At 44.0% G+C, this 17,395-nt stretch overlaps 1 long non-coding RNA gene across 4 annotated transcripts in view; it reads right to left on the reverse strand.

Annotated features, from left to right (window-relative positions):
• Positions 1–9,173: 9,173 nt before the first annotated feature.
• The window catches only part of LOC109316437, a 32,773-nt gene continuing 24,551 nt past the window's right edge, over positions 9,174–17,395 (reverse strand). Inside the window, exon 3 of one of the 4 annotated variants that reach the window (XR_002102842.1) lies at positions 9,174–9,862. This is a non-coding gene — a long non-coding RNA (uncharacterized LOC109316437). The other 3 variants (XR_002102844.1, XR_002102843.1, XR_002102841.1) reach the window with 3 other exon arrangements.

Below are 17,395 nucleotides of genomic sequence, written 5' to 3' on the forward strand. Positions count from 1 at the left end.
CTTTATCAGCAATGTGGACATTGGTGTCAGAAGCGCACTAGCTAAGTTCTCCAATAACACTAAACTTTGGGGCATAGCGTCCACACCTGAGGACAGGCTTGTGATCCAGGCTGACTTGGATAAACTTAGTAAGTGGGCAGATACAAACCTGATGACATTCAATCCCGATAAATGTAAGGTACTCCACCTCAGGGAAAAAAACCCACAGCATACTTATAGGCTCAGCACTGCTACACTTGCTAGCACCACTGCTGAAACAGACTTGGAGGTCATCATTGACCACAAGATGAACATGAGCCACCAATGCGATGTCGCAGCTGGTAAAGCAAACAAAACCCTGGCTTGCATCCATAGATGCTTCTCAAGTAAATCGCAGGATGTTATCCTCCCACTGTACTCAGTCTTGGTGAGGCCGCAGCTGGAGTACTGCATCCAATTCTGGGCTCCACAATTCAAGAAGGACGTGGAGAAGCTTGAGAGAGTCCAGAGGAGAGTCATGCACATGATGAGAGGGCAAGAGAATAGGCTTTATGAGGAAAGGCTGAGAGCCATAGGACTCTTCAGCCTGGAAAAGCACAAGCTCAGGGGGGACCTGACGACTGCCTATAAGTACATAAGGGGCGTACATCAGGACCTGGGAGAACATTTGTTCACCAGAGTGCCCCAAGGAAAAACAAGGACCAGTGGTCATAAACTCCTCTAAGACTGTTTTAGACTGGACATAAGAAAACATTTCTTTACTGTCTGAGCCCCCAAGACCTGGAATGGACTCCCTCCAGAAGTGGTGCAGGCACCTACTCTGGACTCATTCAAGAAATGCATGGATGCTTATCTTGCTGGGATCCTTTGACCCTAGCTGACTTCCTGCCCCTGGGGCAGGAGGCTGACCTTGATGATCTTCAAGGTCCCTTCCAGCCCTAACATCTACAAAATCTATAAAGTTACTGGGTGCACCTGCACATCACCATGCAGCAATGTTGCTATGCCACCATGCTTCCTTTTGGAAGTATATTTCACAACTACATCACTGTAGTGGTTCACTATACCCAGTGTGTGTGCCGCTATGGCAACATAGCTGGTGATCATGTATAGATACACACTATTGCTACATCACCATAGTGCACCGCATGATGAAGTAGCACACTGCTACGTCACTGTAGGGCAATGTGTAGACATGCCCACTATGAAGTAAACTATGCTGGGAACTTACCTAGCATCTGTGACTCTCCTCAAAGAGAGGGAAGCCACCTTGCATTTATAAAAGGGCAAGAGTATGCAAACAAGCTGCCATCACAGAAAGACTAATTCACTATGAACTCACACCCTTGCTTAGCTCATGGCAGCTGTTTGTCTATGATTCCCTAAGATTCAAGGGAGAAAAATGAAACAACTAACCACATGAAGACTGCTTCTCCCCAAGATTTAGAAGGCTTCAGCACACTTTGATGTTTTGAGTCAGGTCTGTGCTTTCCTCTTACAACACCATAAAATTATTTTTTGTTTGGTTTCGCGGATACTTTGGTCAAGCTTTCAGTCCTTTGGAATGGAGATTATGTAACACATACAGATGCATACACACACAGATCAACATATCTATGTCAATCCTGTTATTCCATGTAAAACTTCTACCTCCAACATTTAAAAGAAATAATACACATCCACATTAAAAATGATCCTTTCCCACTTAGGGCTGCTGGAGCATTTTCTGATTTATTTCAGTTGTCTATTTAGATTAGTAACTTCTCAGCTAGGGAGAGACATTATACATAAACTGGTTTAAGTGATCAGAAACTGGTTTAAACCCTTAACAGAACAGATGTTCGGTGCACATAAACCAGTTTGAAAATGGCTGAAACCAGTTTCAGATAAACCTGGTTGAATGTAGTATCAGACTTAACCAGACAACCCCAGCATCCCAGCATGCTCTCTGGGCCAAGCAGGGCTCTCTGCTCTACAGCAGAGCTGCCCCCCTCCCCTCTGCTCCCCGGCTGCAGCTCTGGCAGAGACTTGCAGGCACAGAGTGTCTGCCTGGCTTCTCCCTGCTAAGCAGGGATTACTCCCAGCTTCCCTCTGCCTTACTCAGGCACCTCAGCATTAGCTAGCATACCACATGCTGGCCATGGTCCATGCTGTGGGAAAGTACAGGCAACCAGGCTTTTTGGAGCTAGTCAACAGGTAATTTGATGTCCTTCCTTGGAAGAGCTGTTTAAGAAGAGCTCCATTAGTTAATGGAGAAAGGCTTTGTTTTCTTAATGGGTTGATAAACACTGAGTTAGGGGTGATAAGCATTCCCTGCTGGGCTGCTTAGAAGGGGCAGAATAATCAGAGCATCCTGCTAGGGCCCAGCCACACACTCCTTAGCTCAGTCCTGTGGAAGCAAATGGAGGGCTACTGAAGCCCCCTGCCAACTTCTAGCCTGACCCACTGCAGGCATGTGTCTGCATTTCTGGGATGTCTGTCCAGTTACAAAACTGATTTAGCCTAGCCAGGTTAGACTAACCTACAAAGATTGAATCAATTCAGGCTCAGGCTTTTTTTAATGTCTGCCCCTTGACCTCAAGTCAGGGAATACATTATGGTCAGTGTTGTACAGACAGCTCAACACATCCTTTATGCCAGATTATATACATATTGAACACATACATAACACAAGGTGGACATATATGCATAAATACCATATCCAATTTGATAGATATGCAGCATCAATAGTCTATTGACCAAAATGTTATCGTTTATCCTTTTTCTCTGTTACTTCTAAGCAGAGAATCCTGCAGAGCTTTCAAGCAACTGCCTTGTTCCCAGTCATCCTGGTGCAGCTCTCTTTCCTTCAGCAGTTCTAGAGGCCCTCAATATTAATATTGATTCCCAACATAAAACTAAACAAAGGAAAATTTAGGCAGAGAAGAAATAAGACATGCGGACAGTGGAGTCTAACAGACTGCACACATCTCCCAAGTAATGGAATGAAGCTCTTGTGCTTGACTGATATTTGCAGACTTTATACAGCATTGTGTAAGTTATTTTACTGACTAGAATGCAGTGAACTACATGAGACTAGAGGTATTTTCTATCTTTAATTCTGCAATAGATTCCGCAAATCCTGAAGAAAAACATGGCTGCAACTATTAGAGAGGAACTGGATATACAACTAAACAACAGACAGCTTTTTCCTAGGATGCAGCTTCTGTGAAACAGCTCCTTCACAAGGAAGTAGAACTCCTGTGACGAGGGTCCCAAAGAACTCAATTTCAGCTAGCTCAAGTAACTCCACAAATACCAGCATTTGTACTCGCTGCTTTTATGGCTTGTATTGTGCATATTACTGTCATGGAATAAAGTACAAGGTATATTTTTTAGATATGCCATCAAACAGGGTTATCAATTATTATTATTCAATTCAGTTGAATAATTATTCAGTTATTCAAGCATATCAGCTCAACCACAACAATGGGTCGTGTGGAATGTATCTACTCATATAGTACTTTTGATCTAATACTTACCAAGTGTCCCACTACATTTCTCTGGTTTCAGTCCACAGAATCCAAGATTCCCTAGTCACCTCCCATTCAAATGCTAGACAGGCCCAGAAATACTTTGCTTCCAAGATCAAATGAGAATGAGTACAGTCAGTACAGTGTGCCCATAAACTATTGCCATGCACTACTTAGGAAAAAATTATGTAGCAGGGATTACATCCGTGGCTCCCAACTCTTACATCATACCACATCTAAGTTCTGACTATACCAGTGTATGGTTTTAATTTTTTAATCCGTTTTGCAATTTTTGCCAAATGAATAGAAGGGGGAAATTTTCAAGAATATATGAGAACAGAAACTAATTCAGGAACCTGAGCAAAACTTAATTGGAAATAGGCTAAAAGAGTCTCTTAAAGTAACTGCTACTCCCGTACTTTTTAGTTCCCTGGGCAGCACTCTCCCTTCTCCTCTTGCCAGTGTTTGGTTGTTTGTTTGGGTTTTTTGTAAAAAATAATCTTTTTGCTTGAACTTTGCCTAAACAGATTACCCAATAAAAGAGAAAAGCTCCCCCACTGTTTTAAAAATCTCGCTCTTCTACATCTCCATTTATTTTAAACGCACCTATTTGCCCTCTCCACAACCTGTCTCTCACTCCTTACTTTCTAGATCAGTTTTTCCTTGCTGCATCCTTTCCAATTCTCAGATTTCCCAGAAAGAAGCCACAGTAAATGGCTCCCCTGATAGCTTGGTCTGAACCTACGCCTCCCATTTTAACTCTCTCTTTGAACAAAGTGCTCAATTTAACATGGTCTTAAGCAGGCTTCTACCAAAGTAGTATCACTAACTACTTAAAAAGCTACAGCTATTGACAATATGGCCTCATTCTCCACAGCCTTACACAAATCAAAACCACATTTATAGAAAGCGTAAAATATATATCCTACAAGTTAATGCATATAAGTCAGTTTACTTCTCAAGTATACAGCTGAAATTAGATGACAAGTATAGCACAAGGCATTTGATAATATTTTGGTAGCACGTCTATAACCACTTCTAAATGGTGCATTGGGATCTTGCTCCGAATCCCCCCTTCAGATTAAATTTAAAGAACAATCAAAGCTCCTGAACTCATCAGTCGTTTTCCCAACCACAAGCTGGTTATGTTGAGGGCTTGTTTTCTTTTAGGACAGACGTTCCCTGCTGTGCTTTTCCTGGTTTCGGACTATTTTTAATATTTAGTTGAAGTTGCTATGGCAACAGGGAATCACAGCTGGTAAGAGTTAGAATTATGCCACAGGAGATATTTATCATCATAGCTTTGTATAATGTGAGCTCTTGTTCTCCAAGTTTCTCCCCATACTGGACACTCCCCTGTTTATTTTTGGAAGATGGTACTAATGAAGGCACATGTCTAATGAATAATCTAAAATTCTCTCTCATCTCCATCAGTAAATGGTGACTGCCTTAATGAGAAAGCAAAAAACAAAACAAAACCCCAAAACTGCTATTGTTCACAAAAATTAAAGTGCCAGATTTCTGCTTTCTTTGGGCCAAATAGTCATCAGGACTAAAGAAGGAGTAAAATGCTACCGAGCATGAGAAAGAGGACCAGAATCTGAATCTTTTATTGATTAGAACGTGGAGCAACTGGGATCACTTAAATCAAGGATCTCTTTCTGGATAGGACTCCATCCACTTATATGATAAAAAGTGACAGCTGTATGGCAAAAACAAAACAAGCAAAACACTTAACCAACTGAATATTCAGGGACATGATGCAAGGTACAATGAGCACCTATTTGCCATTTTAACTCTTTCATCAGCTAATGTATAGTCAAAGATTATCAATATGTTTATGCCTAGACAGGCCCAAGTTTAATACTGTCATTATAAAAAAAATATTTTTTGTCTTTCATCCATCATCTCAGAATTATATTACACTCCATTTTGTATGGTAGAATAAACAGGATTACAAGAAAGAGGGAGAGGAAGAGAAGATGAAGAAGAGAGACAAAGCTGAGCATGAAAGAGATTCTGGGTTAAAATGATCCTCAAAGGTGTTCAGATTATGGTAAAAGAGTGGGGGGGGGTGAAAAGAAAAATAATTTTAAAATTCTTCTTTTTCCCTATCAGGTAGATTTACAAGGAAATTTTACATTTTTCTGGAAGCCTCAGGAAATAAGGTAGAAGGTAAAGAACAGGACACCAGGCAAAACATTGGAAACCCGTACACTGGGCATGTTCACTCCATAATGCAATTCTCAGTGCAGCCATGCATGTGAACAAGGCTGAGATTTTCAAAGGTGCTATTATTCACAACATTTGGGCACCTCTTTGCCTTAGGTACCTTTGAAAATGTTACCTTTCCTGTTCTAGAGGAAGGTCTGACAGCTAACTAGCCAGGGTAACACATGTATCTAAATGCAAGTGTGTCTGGCTTGTGAAAGGCTTGCAGGCCAGCTTCTTGGGGCTCAACTCCCTATATCCCTTCACTTTCTGTAATCACTTACACCAGTAAAAAGAAAATGCAAAATGCTATTAAATCAAATTGGTCATGTTCGATCAGGGGCAGGGAATTATTTTGGGCAGAGGGCCACTTACCAAGTTTTGGGAAACTGTCGAACAGCTCCAGGGGCACAGTACCAGAAGCCACAGAGGCTTCTGGTTGGGGGCTGAGGGCGGGAAGGGGGTGGGGGGCTGGGTGGAGCCAGGCTAGCCTTGTTGCTCAGCCACAGGCTCCTGCTGGGTCCTGCTCCTACTGGCCACATGTCATCTTTGACAGGAGGCCATGGGCTGATATAAATTAATTTTCTAAATTTTTTTAAGGCCCCGCAGGCCAAATAGAATGGGCTGGCGGGCTGGATCCGGCCTAGGGGCCATATTTTGCCCACACCTGTGTTAGATGCTCACTTTTACTGGCATAACTCACAATGTAAATAAAATGCAAGGCAGGGATGAAACAGGCTCTGCTTTATTAGATTGCTGAGCGTCTTGTGCTTTCAACATCCTCCAATAAAGTGTAAGCAAGTATTGGGGTGGGGGGGATAGGAAGGGACATGGAGAAAAGAAAAAAAACACTGGACAAAAGACTGAGTATTCCACTTATATTGAGCAGAAATGGCTGTTGAGCCTTGTCTCAATCTGATAATCTAGGCACTAAAATAGAATGAGGTAATCCCTGCAATAAACGGTTTAATTGGGCATCCAGAGAGCCATTCAGTCTGATTAGGATCAGAAACATGAGTTATTGGACTGATTTTAAAACATATTACTGTGATGTAAACCCTATGCAGTTTCAGTCTTGATGATTTATATTTATATAAAGGTTTCTTCCATGCATCTTTCTAACCCCAACACTGTGTACGCTTTGTTAGTGATGGACTCAAAACCGTTATAGAGAAAGTGTGCCGAGCAAGTTAATAATAATAATAATATTATAAAGTCTAAAATGTCATACTGTGCAGAAAAGCCTGAGAACATTTTAGTAAAGTATATTTAAAGAAATAAGTACATAGAACACCAAAATTATATATTTATCCTGTAAATGAAGTAGTTCATTCCTTTTTTCATTTAGGGCCAGATATTTCCTAATTAATAAGTGCCAAGATCAAGCCATTTCTTCCATATAAAGGGGTTTTTGTTGCTCCCAGAAGCTAGGTTCCCCTAGAAGGAATCAGCTTTGAAGGAGACCAACATGTTTACTCACTGTTTATGGGAAGTTTAAGGGGCCTGACAAACAACTTTATTAAACAGAAGAGACTAAGTCCAGGGGGAGGGGAAGATGGAAAACATTGAACTTGTAAGTGGCATCTTTTGTGCAACTAGATATCATGACTTAATAAAACCCAAATCACAGCTCACTCTGTGTGGATGTACCTGAAGTGTAGAAGAGGGCACAAGGAACTCTTCCCCCATGCCCAGTTTAAACCAGGAAGCCTATCCACAGAAATGCCAACTAGTAGCACAAGCACTTACTAGCACAAAATGGGACATCTCTGTGCAAAGAGAGGGAAATAAGCTTAGCTCAGACAGCTGCAGGAGTGCTGAGATAAAAAGTGCTGGAACTCAGATACCAGTTTCCTTGAAGGTCTCTCTGAAGTGGCAAATGCTCTCTCCCCATTTTGGAGACTTCCTATGCACCCTGCTACCAAGCCATAATTTTGGCCATACAGATGCAGTTCTAGTCTAAAAAGAGTGTTGTCAGTTTGAATGTGCAAGATGGCTTTCTTTCCCTCTTAACTGCCAGCCCCAATTCCCTTCCGACTGCCAGCCCTGCGCACTCTGCCAGGGATCAGACAATCAAACATGATTGTTTCCATCTCATATGGAGAATCATAGAGCAAACAGGACCAGAAGGAATCTCAGAAGGTCATCTAGTCCAATCCCCTGCTCCAGGAAGGTATTCACCATTTATGCCATCTCAGGTAAATATTGGCCTAGCCTGCAGTTAAAAGCTTCCAGTGACAGATTCCATCACCTCTGTAGGTAACCTGTTCTAGTACTTAGCCACCTACATAGGTAAAAAGTTCTTCCCAATACCCTCTCTAAATGCCCCTGGTGGCAATTAAAGTCTATTACTTCTTGTGCTGTTTGCTGCGAACACAGAAAATCACCATCCTTCTTAGAAACAGCCTTTTTGTATTTGAAGATAGATAAATCTTCCCTTGGTCTTTTTTCTCTTGCCTAAATAACCCCAGATCTTCCAACCTGTTCACATGTCACATGTCAGCTTCTCAATGTTTGTCTTGAGATGACTACTTTAGAACACCACCCCCTTTTTAGGGCCTACTAGTGGAACTGGATTGTGGTTACTCTTGGCTTTATCCCCTTAACATCAGACTGTAGCTGTGGCAAAAAGGTTCTGCACCCTGGGTGGCAGCAGTGGCTGCTCTGTTCCAGTACAAACCCTCCCACAAGTTGGCAGCCAGGGCTCATGGCCCTGGCCGTCTGCCCACAGTTATGCGACTGCAGACTCCTAATAGACCTTTCCACAAACTCCAGTCCTAGTGATACAGAGTCAGAACCAGAAAGGCAGACACAATCTATACAGCATCAGCAAAGCAAATAAAACTCTATTAGCATAACCTTCAGATCTCAGATTTATTATACAATAATCTATAACTCCTTAAATACAGCCTAAAACAAGACCATATGAAAACATTTACCAAAAAAAAAAAAGGGTAGTATCTATGCAGTACAGTAAAAAAAGCCTTACTGAGGCATCACAGGAGTGAACTCTGCTACTGGAATTGGAAGATAATTTACAAGATTTATCCATCACTCCCTTGCTGAACACAGACTAAATCTGTTTTTAACAAAACCCACTTGTTCAAGATGAAAGACCAAAGCAAGAAACTTCCTTTGCCAGCTTTTTTTTTGCAGGATCTGAAGGGCAGAAGGGTGGTCCCAATATCACTATGAAACTTTGAGCCAATGGCAGAAACTAACAAGCAAATGGAATATTTCCTTGAACTTTTTCCCCTTTCCTAAGACATTATAAATGGCAGAATGCATGGCAGTTTGCTAATGGTTCTGCCTGTGATGCTGCCAAAGGCCCTGAAAAATGAACAGGAGCAGCCAGGTATATTGTAGACTTTACTTCTTCTTTATTGAGCAGAGGGATCTGGAAGACAGAGTAAATGTAGTGTGTATTCTGCAGGAATCTAATGTTTCACTGACCAGTGTTATCTGTTTCGGGTTTTCAAGATGGACTGTCTCGGTAACTTTCCCACACACAAGAAAACAATGCATCCAAAGACTTTGGTATTGAATGTAAATGTTAATACAGCATACTGGATAGATTTTCATCTGATGTGGCTATTTCTCTAGGCCAAAAGACAAATTGGTTACAATGAGGCCTGCTCCTATGCCTAACCTGTTCCTTCTCTTCAGTTATAATCCATAAGTGGGTATATTACCACATGGATTTACCATAAGAGGTACATGGATCTAATCCCACTAGGTGCAGAGCATCCACTGACTTCCAAAGAAAGCAAAGGAAATCAAACATGTTGAAGAATGACCCCATGTATGATAGGGAAGAAAGATAGCAGATTGGCCAAGCACACATGCGTGTACACACACTTACACACAGAGGGACATAACAAGCAGGATATTCAGGATCGGATGTCAAGGTGGGAGTGTGGGGGTGCTTGCAAGTGCCAGAAAGAGGAAAGCTTTATCTGCTCCTGAGGGTTCAAAAAAAGTGCCCAGATGCTGCTGCCACAGAGTGGTCTTCCCATCCCAGTTGTTGCCGGGGTAGAGCTGCTGCTGGGACTCCTTGTGGGCACCCTTCTGGAACCGCCACTAAGTTGGTGTCCAGGGCTGGCGTTCTGCTCCCCAACTTCAAGTTACATTACCACATGCACACATTGTTAGATACATCCCTGTTGGGGGAATGAAGAAGGAAATCAAATCATTGGTCAAAGATAAGGAAGCCTGAACTTTTGATACTGAGCTTCATTTAAAGCAGAGCAAGTTCTTCCAACTTCTGCTTCAGAATACTTTCCCAAGGCTCCTGCCAGATGCCCTTCAAATCTGTTTGTGCCCTGTATGCTTCATTTTACATGAGTTCTCACTGGGCACAACTGCATGTGAGCTTTGCTGCAGAGTAGAGCAATTAGCTCTGCAGTTAAGCATCTTAGTCTACACATGCGCTAGTGTTAGGTCACAGTAAACTAATTAACTCTGCCATAGGATAATACTGTTTGGAACACTACAATTTTATTGCAGAATACTTTACTGCAGTGGTCTCCAAAGTGGGGTGCATGCACGCCAGGGGGTGCACAAGATGATCCATTGGAAAGCTTGAAGAAAATATTAGAACTTGTATTGTTATTTATTTTTTATCTAAAAAAAATAAGAAAAAAGTTAAGCTTGACTAATATTTAATATACAGATTGACACCGGCGCCTGTATGTCGGAGGGAAGAAGCGTTCGTTTGCTTTCAGCGTATTGCAGTTTGTGTGTGCCTGGTTAAGTGGATTTACGAATTATATTATCTAGTTTTAACTAAACTAACCCTCACAAAATGGACAAGTGGCTTTAAAAGATTCCTGCAAAGAAACTGCAGATTGAAGATAATACTAATAACGCGAGCACAAGTGAACAGCAAGAAAATGGCAGAGCTGACACTTCTCCTACTCCTAGTGCAAGCTCTTTGTCAGCCACATCACAAGGTAAAAACTAAATAATATTTTTTTTAGTGAGAGCAAAAAGGTTTTTTGTACCGTTAATAATTTTTTAAAAAACTAAAATATTGTTTATTTCATCTTTATCTCATCCTTTTTTAATTTCTATTGTTTGTCTATGTTTTATAATGTACATAATACATTAGTACAGCAGTATGTGACCGCTGGGCTGGGACCCTCACACGTAGGTGGCTCACCTTCGGTGGGAGGGGACGCCGCTGATCACGCTGGATCGCTACGGGTTCGGAGTAGATCTCTTACGGCCCAGTCTCTGCCTTAGTTCTCGCCCACCACGACTTGATGTTAAGTTCAGTTAAGGTCGATTTGTGGGTGCTTCGCGGCCCGGGATCCCTCGGCGGTCACGTTGCGGGGCTCTGCCACCCCTGTACCCCAACCTCACGCCACCTCTAGTGCGCCCCCTCTCTCATGTGTCGGACCTCTTGTCGGTGGGCTTGTAGTTCCCCTGGGTCTGCCCTGCCCTCATCGAATCACTCATGGGCCAGTCCACCCCGTCCTCTCCTTCCTATGTCCTCTTGACCCGGCACCGGGTCGCAGCACCGGTTGTGCCCCTCTAACATAAGCTTAATCCTATCTTCATGTAAGTAACTCCTCAGCTGTCCCTGCTGGGGTACTCTTAACTGAGAAACAAACCTATAAACAACTTAAAGCCCAGCTCCTCAGCCCCAGGGTCCCCTCATAGGGTCATGTCCCCGCAACGCCGCCCCAGCACTCAACCTGGGGGGCGGGGGTCTCGCAGGCTTCAAGTCTGTGACCCGCAGGTCCCTCGTTGGCCGTTCTTTCAGGCTCATGGTCTGTCTCCAACCTTACTGCCCGCCTCCGCTCATCTGAGGCCCTGCGGCCAGTTGTTGTTGTTCTCTCCTCTGGCTGAGTGGGTTGCTGCCTCTCCCTAGGGCTCTCTGCCCCTCTTTCTGGGGAAACCGCCGTCCGTTCCTCTCTGGGGCTCTCAGCCCTTCTCCCTGTGGGAGCCACCGCCTGCTCTGCTCTGGGGCTCTCTGCCCCTCATGCTGGGGATGCTGTCGCCTGCCCCGCTCTGGGGCTCTCAGCCTCCCGTGCCACTGGACCTGGTCCCAGTTCCTCCGATCCCCCCCTCTGCTCTTCTGCAGCCACTTTTATCCCCGCCGGCCGCCTGCTCCCGATGATGTCATCTTCCGGCCGCAGCTGCATAAACAAGCAGCAGACACACTGCGCGGGCTCCTCTGGCGGTGCTGGTAAGTCCCGCTCCAGCTCCCCGGGACACAATACATGTATATAATTTATAAATAAATAACTATACATATATTGGGGGTGCGTGCTCAAAAAATTTTTACTGATATGGGTACACAATCAAAAAAGTTTGGAGACCACTGCTTTACTGAAATAAAACACATATGTACATTGTGCCCAGTCAGGCCAGCCAGCCAGCCATGGGCCTGCTCCACCCAGCTCAGATTGCTGCTGTCCCAGGCATACGTGTAGACGCTGCACCCAAGAGCAGTTAACTCTGGCACAAACTGCTCCCGAATTTATCGCGTTGCATTAAATGTTGTGTTTAGATGTACCCACTGAGATTACAGACAGCCTCAAGAATATTTTGCTGCTTGGCATGAATGCAACTCATTAAAACAAAATAGAAGAAAACACATTAATTTGTCCTATAAGTACAGGCAGTTAGCCATGTTAGTCCAAAGTTCGGCAGAAGGCAAAACAGTCTCCAAGATGTCCCCTGCCCCACTTTCTACCTATTAAACTTTCCCTTTGCCACTAGATTGCATTTAAAATAGTCTCTAATAGCAGGTGCTTTCTCATCATAGCTGGTACCAATCTGGGGAAACTTAAAATGTAAAATTACAATTCTTTATATGTTTATGTTTTAGTGCCTCTACAAGGAAAAGTCAAATTAATCTTTACAAGCAAAACAAAAAGCAATATGGGGGTTTGAAAGAAACAAGGCAAATGAATTGCACTGCAGCTGGCACTGCAGAGGATAAAGAATAATATAACAATTACACAGTTTTTCTTTAAATAAAAATAGCTTTTTGGGATGACTAGCCGCACTAAAAATAAAAAATTGGTACATTAGTCTAGGACAGTAGCATGTTCGTAGTGAAATGGTATCATTTACAGTGGGAGGATGTTGAAGAGGAAATTGTTTGGCAAGCCTATCGAAGGATATAAACAGGCATTGTAAAATGAAGCGGATCAGCTGTACTGTGATGCATCCTAGCACAGCTAATCCATTTCATTGAACAAAACAGATATCATGCATGTCCCACACGGTCAGGCCCCTACCACTCCCAAAAAACAGCCGGGACCCGATCAGGTGGGATAACACTCAGGACTTGCCTCTGCAAACAGGAGAACCTCAGGTTTCACTGCTAGCGAAGTATCACCTGAGGTTTCCCCATTCACAGAAGTGCACCCCAAGTCAAGGAGCAACAAAGTGATAGACACTTTGGCAACCCTCCACCACAGGATTCCTGGGGTGCACCTCTGCAAACAGGGGAGCCCAGGCAGGTGCTCCTGGGGCCTCCGGGTTCTAATCCCGCATGCCCTGGGAATATGTAGTCCCACAAGTATCTGTTCTGGGTAGATGGAGAGCATGGGCAGCTCTGGGCTAGCTGTGCTCTCCTGCCTTATAGGAAACAGATGCCTACTGCAAAATAGAAGCCCAAATTCATACTACCTATGTCATGGCAACAACTTCTGGGCTTTTGTGGTGTAACAAGTTTAACTTTTTTAAATGTCTTGCCTTTTGAGGGCTTGATGCTGCATTCAGTGAGTCAAATGTACATCTCCCTTTGGTCTCAGTGTAGGTGCTTATCTATGCTATGGTATCTTAGGGGTTATTGCTGGGGGTTTGCATTTTGTTTAGGGGGCTTTTTATTTGTTTGTTTTTATTTTTCCATTTAATTTCTTGGGAGTTTTTTTTTTTTTTAAGAGATATATACAGGAAAAAAGAGTTCCTTATACAGGAGATATAGACAGGAAAAGAAGGTATGAAGTGTATTCATTGTTCCTTGCTTCACCAACTACATATGCAAGAAGAACCCTGCGCATCTTCCTGCAGAAATTGCCAGCAGTTAAGATACAAGCACAGTAAAAAAAGTTATAAATCTTTATCTTAAAACTTAATCTTAAATGATGTAAGTTATCTCATTGTCCACATGGTCACTCAGTGCCAGAAGAAATGTTTTTACTTAAAATCCTTGAACTACAATGCAAGCCTTAATTTAAATAATATATAGAAAAATGGGATATTGAATTTCCAAAGACTTTTATTAACTGGAATGAAAATAGCTAAAAAAAAATGAAGACAAAGACCCTTAGGGCAAATGTGAATTCAAAAAGATTTTGGTAGCAAACAGGTAACTAGAAAATGATTGATTACTATCTAATTTTGTTCTTTCCTTATATAAACTTCATTCTTTTCTAAGCACATTAGTTTGTGTATTGAAGCATGGATTAGCAGCTTCTCAAAGGAATTGAAAGAAAATTAGAAAATTTTCCCAGGGTAAACAAGCCCTTAAAGTCCTAGAATATACTTGTGGCTCTGTCAATGGCTTATCTGTGAGTTTAGGAAAGCACCTTAACCATTTTGCATATCTCTATAACCTTTTGCAGAAATAATGTTACCTTCATGGAAGAGAACTTTGAGGTCTTAAAAAGCATTTGGACCACATGGAATGAAAGATGTAGTGCCCGTCTCACTTCAAAAATCCATTCACGCACCGCATTGGCGCGGGCACCTGGTGATGGATGCAGAGAGGCTTCATGTAACCTCTGGTAGGGACCTCAGTCTCCCTGGCGAGTACCCTAGAACTCGTCTGCCATGTCTTTAAATGTAACCTCAGTGGTGGGGTCTCTCGTTGGAGGTCCCTCTAGATCGGTCATTCTTCCTGATGGATATTCACAGGGTTCCACCTCCCCTACACCCTTTCCATACGCCAGCCTTAGACAGGCCGCCTAATGTCAATGTGGCTTGCCCTCCGGTCTTGATGGTCTTTCCTCATCACACTTTCTCAGGTATCTAGTCCTATTTTCTTCTGCCTCACGGACTTTGAGTTAGTAGAATGTTCACCACTCGTGCAGCTCTTCCCCTCATGCTCAACCCTGTTGATGAATGATTCCTGTGAGCAGCCCTTGTGGCTCATTTTTGTCCTCGGGACCTCACGACTACAGGTTACCACTCAAAGCAAGAGTAAGAAGAAAACTAAATGAAAAAAATGATACAGTGTGATACACGAGTAAGAGAAGACAAAAGAAAAAGGACACAACGAAATAAAAAAAAGAGGCAGGTAGAAAAGAGAGCAATCAGGATACACAGTCCTTCTCCTCTCCTTGCCCTGGAGCCAGTGCCTGGCTGCATCCCCCAATGTTGCTCACCTCTCTGTCTCTCGTGGGAGCTCCCTTTGCTCCTCTCCCAGTCAGCTCCCCTCCTACTGTCTTATGCAGCTGGAGTCCGGGGTGTGGAGCCGCCTTCTCCTCCACTGCTTTCGCTGCTTGTTCCCAGATGAGGCTTTCTCTGGCAATCCAGTGCTCCCTGTGACAGCTTTGGGCAGCCACTGCTGCCCGGATAGTTCCTCCCTGATTGGGATCTCTTTCTACTCACTGGCGCTGCTTGCCACCAATGTGAAGAGCGGCTGCAGGCTCTGCTGCCTCTCCCACTCATGCTGGCTTTTAATTCAGCTGGCCAGTATGCATCCATGATGCCAGATTCAGCTGTATATGAGTGTGGCTGATGAACCGTGCAGGCTTTTCTCCTCCATGTTGTTCTGCCGGCATCGGGCAACTTGAGATAGGTAAGTAATTTCTGATTTCGGGGTCTCTCCTCTCAGTTTGTACTGCCCTCATGCTTGTGTGCCTGGGACACAGTGCAAAGTGGTAGTGGTGGGAGTAGAAATGCTCTTGGTACAAAGACCACAATGAGAAGTACCTTGCAAACAGTCCAAGAATCTCAAGAACACACTGCATTAAAGTCAGTCCTCTTTACTGCTCCAAAAAATTGTGATTTAAAATTAAAGCACTAGTACCAAATAACCATTTGGTCTAGACCTGTGACACCTCCCATTCTTCAGCTTCAGTGTTTCTCCAGAAGAATGCATATCCACATTCAAAGTGAAAAACAGGGCCAGAATTACAACTTCATCTTCTGCCCAAAGTTGGGTTACACCAGGGGTGGGCAAAATATGGTTGGCAGGGCCCACCAGGCCATTCTATCTGATCCGTAGGGCACCTAAAATTTTTAGAAAATAACTATTGACTGGCAGCTAGAAGCAGATAAAAGTTGAGAAAGGCAGGGGAAGTAGAACTCATGGGAAGCTGGCAAGAGTCAGGAGAAAAGCAAGTCTAGCCCCACCCCACCCCGACCTCCCCCCCACTCAGAGGCCTCTGTCTGAAGCTGCTTTCCCTGCATGTGGCTGCTCCAGGGCCATGTGGCCAGTGGCTGCTTTGCTGGACCGTTTGTGCACAGCCCCACTGGTACCCCAGGGCCAGGAGTGGAAGGGAGGGGTGTGTATAGTGCCAGGAACATAGTGTGTATGTGTTCATAGAGTGAGTCCCACAAGCACCCCCCACCATACACATGCACCCACCACCCCCCTTGCACTGTCATACACACAAACCCCCATACCCCCTCACACAACCCAGCCATGCCCCCCACAAACCCCATAATCCCCCATGCCCCACTTATACAGGCAGTCCTCGACTTGCAATGTTTCAAGTTACAACATTTCACACTTACAACGTTTATAAATTGACACCTGTTTCAACTTTCTGACATCAGTTTCAACTTTACAATGCTTGATCTGACACCATGCCAGCAAACAAGCTTGCTGTGTCGCCTGTGTCCCTGGAGAACATCTGTCCAAACTTCCTTAAACACTGCCTTTAAGAAAGCAGACAAGACTCCAGAAAAACCTGCAGCCAAGACTCCTGAGAAGACCACAGCCAAGAACCCTTCAAAAAGTCCAGCAAAGTCACCTCAAAGAATTCTTTCCAAATAGTTTCATAGTTAGTAGGGTCAGAAGGGACCTGAGCAGATTATCGAGTCCGACTCCATGCCATGGCAGGAAAATTTACTGGGGTCAAACGACCCCAGCAAGGTGATTGTCTAGCCTCCTCTTAAACCTCAAGGTAAGAGGAGGAAGCACCACTTCGCTTGAAAGTTGGTTCCAGATCCTAGCCGCCCCGACCATGAAGTAGCGCCTCCTGATGTCTAGTCTGAATCTACCCTCTGCCAGCTTGTGACTGTTATTTCTAGCCACTCCTGGTATTGCTCAGGGGAACAGGGACTCCCCCAATGCCTGCTGGTCCCCTCTGACTCAATCTGTCTGCAACAGGCCATTAGATCCCCACTCAGCCTTCTCTTGTGGAGGCTGAATAGGTTCAGGTCCCGTAGCCTCTCCTCGTAGAGCCTGCCCTGCTGCCCCCGATCATGCAAGTGGCCCTCCTCTGGACCCTCTCCATGTTGTCCACGTCCTTCTTGAAGTGCAGCACCCAAAACTGGATGCAGTACTCCAGCTGCGGCCTGAGCAGTGCCACATAGAGGGGGAGTATCACCTCCTTGGACCTGCTTGAGATGCATCTGTGGATGCATGACAAGGTAAGGTTGGCCTTCCTGACTGCATCCCCACACTGCTGGCCCATGTTCATCTTGGCATCAATGATGACTCCAAGATCCTTCTCTGCCTCTGCACTGACGAGAAGGGAGTTCCCCAGCCTGTAGGTATG

Source organism: Crocodylus porosus, unplaced genomic scaffold (assembly GCF_001723895.1).
Source record: "Crocodylus porosus isolate Cpor-Errol unplaced genomic scaffold, CroPor_comp1, whole genome shotgun sequence".
Classification (NCBI taxonomy): Eukaryota; Metazoa; Chordata; order Crocodylia; family Crocodylidae; genus Crocodylus; species Crocodylus porosus.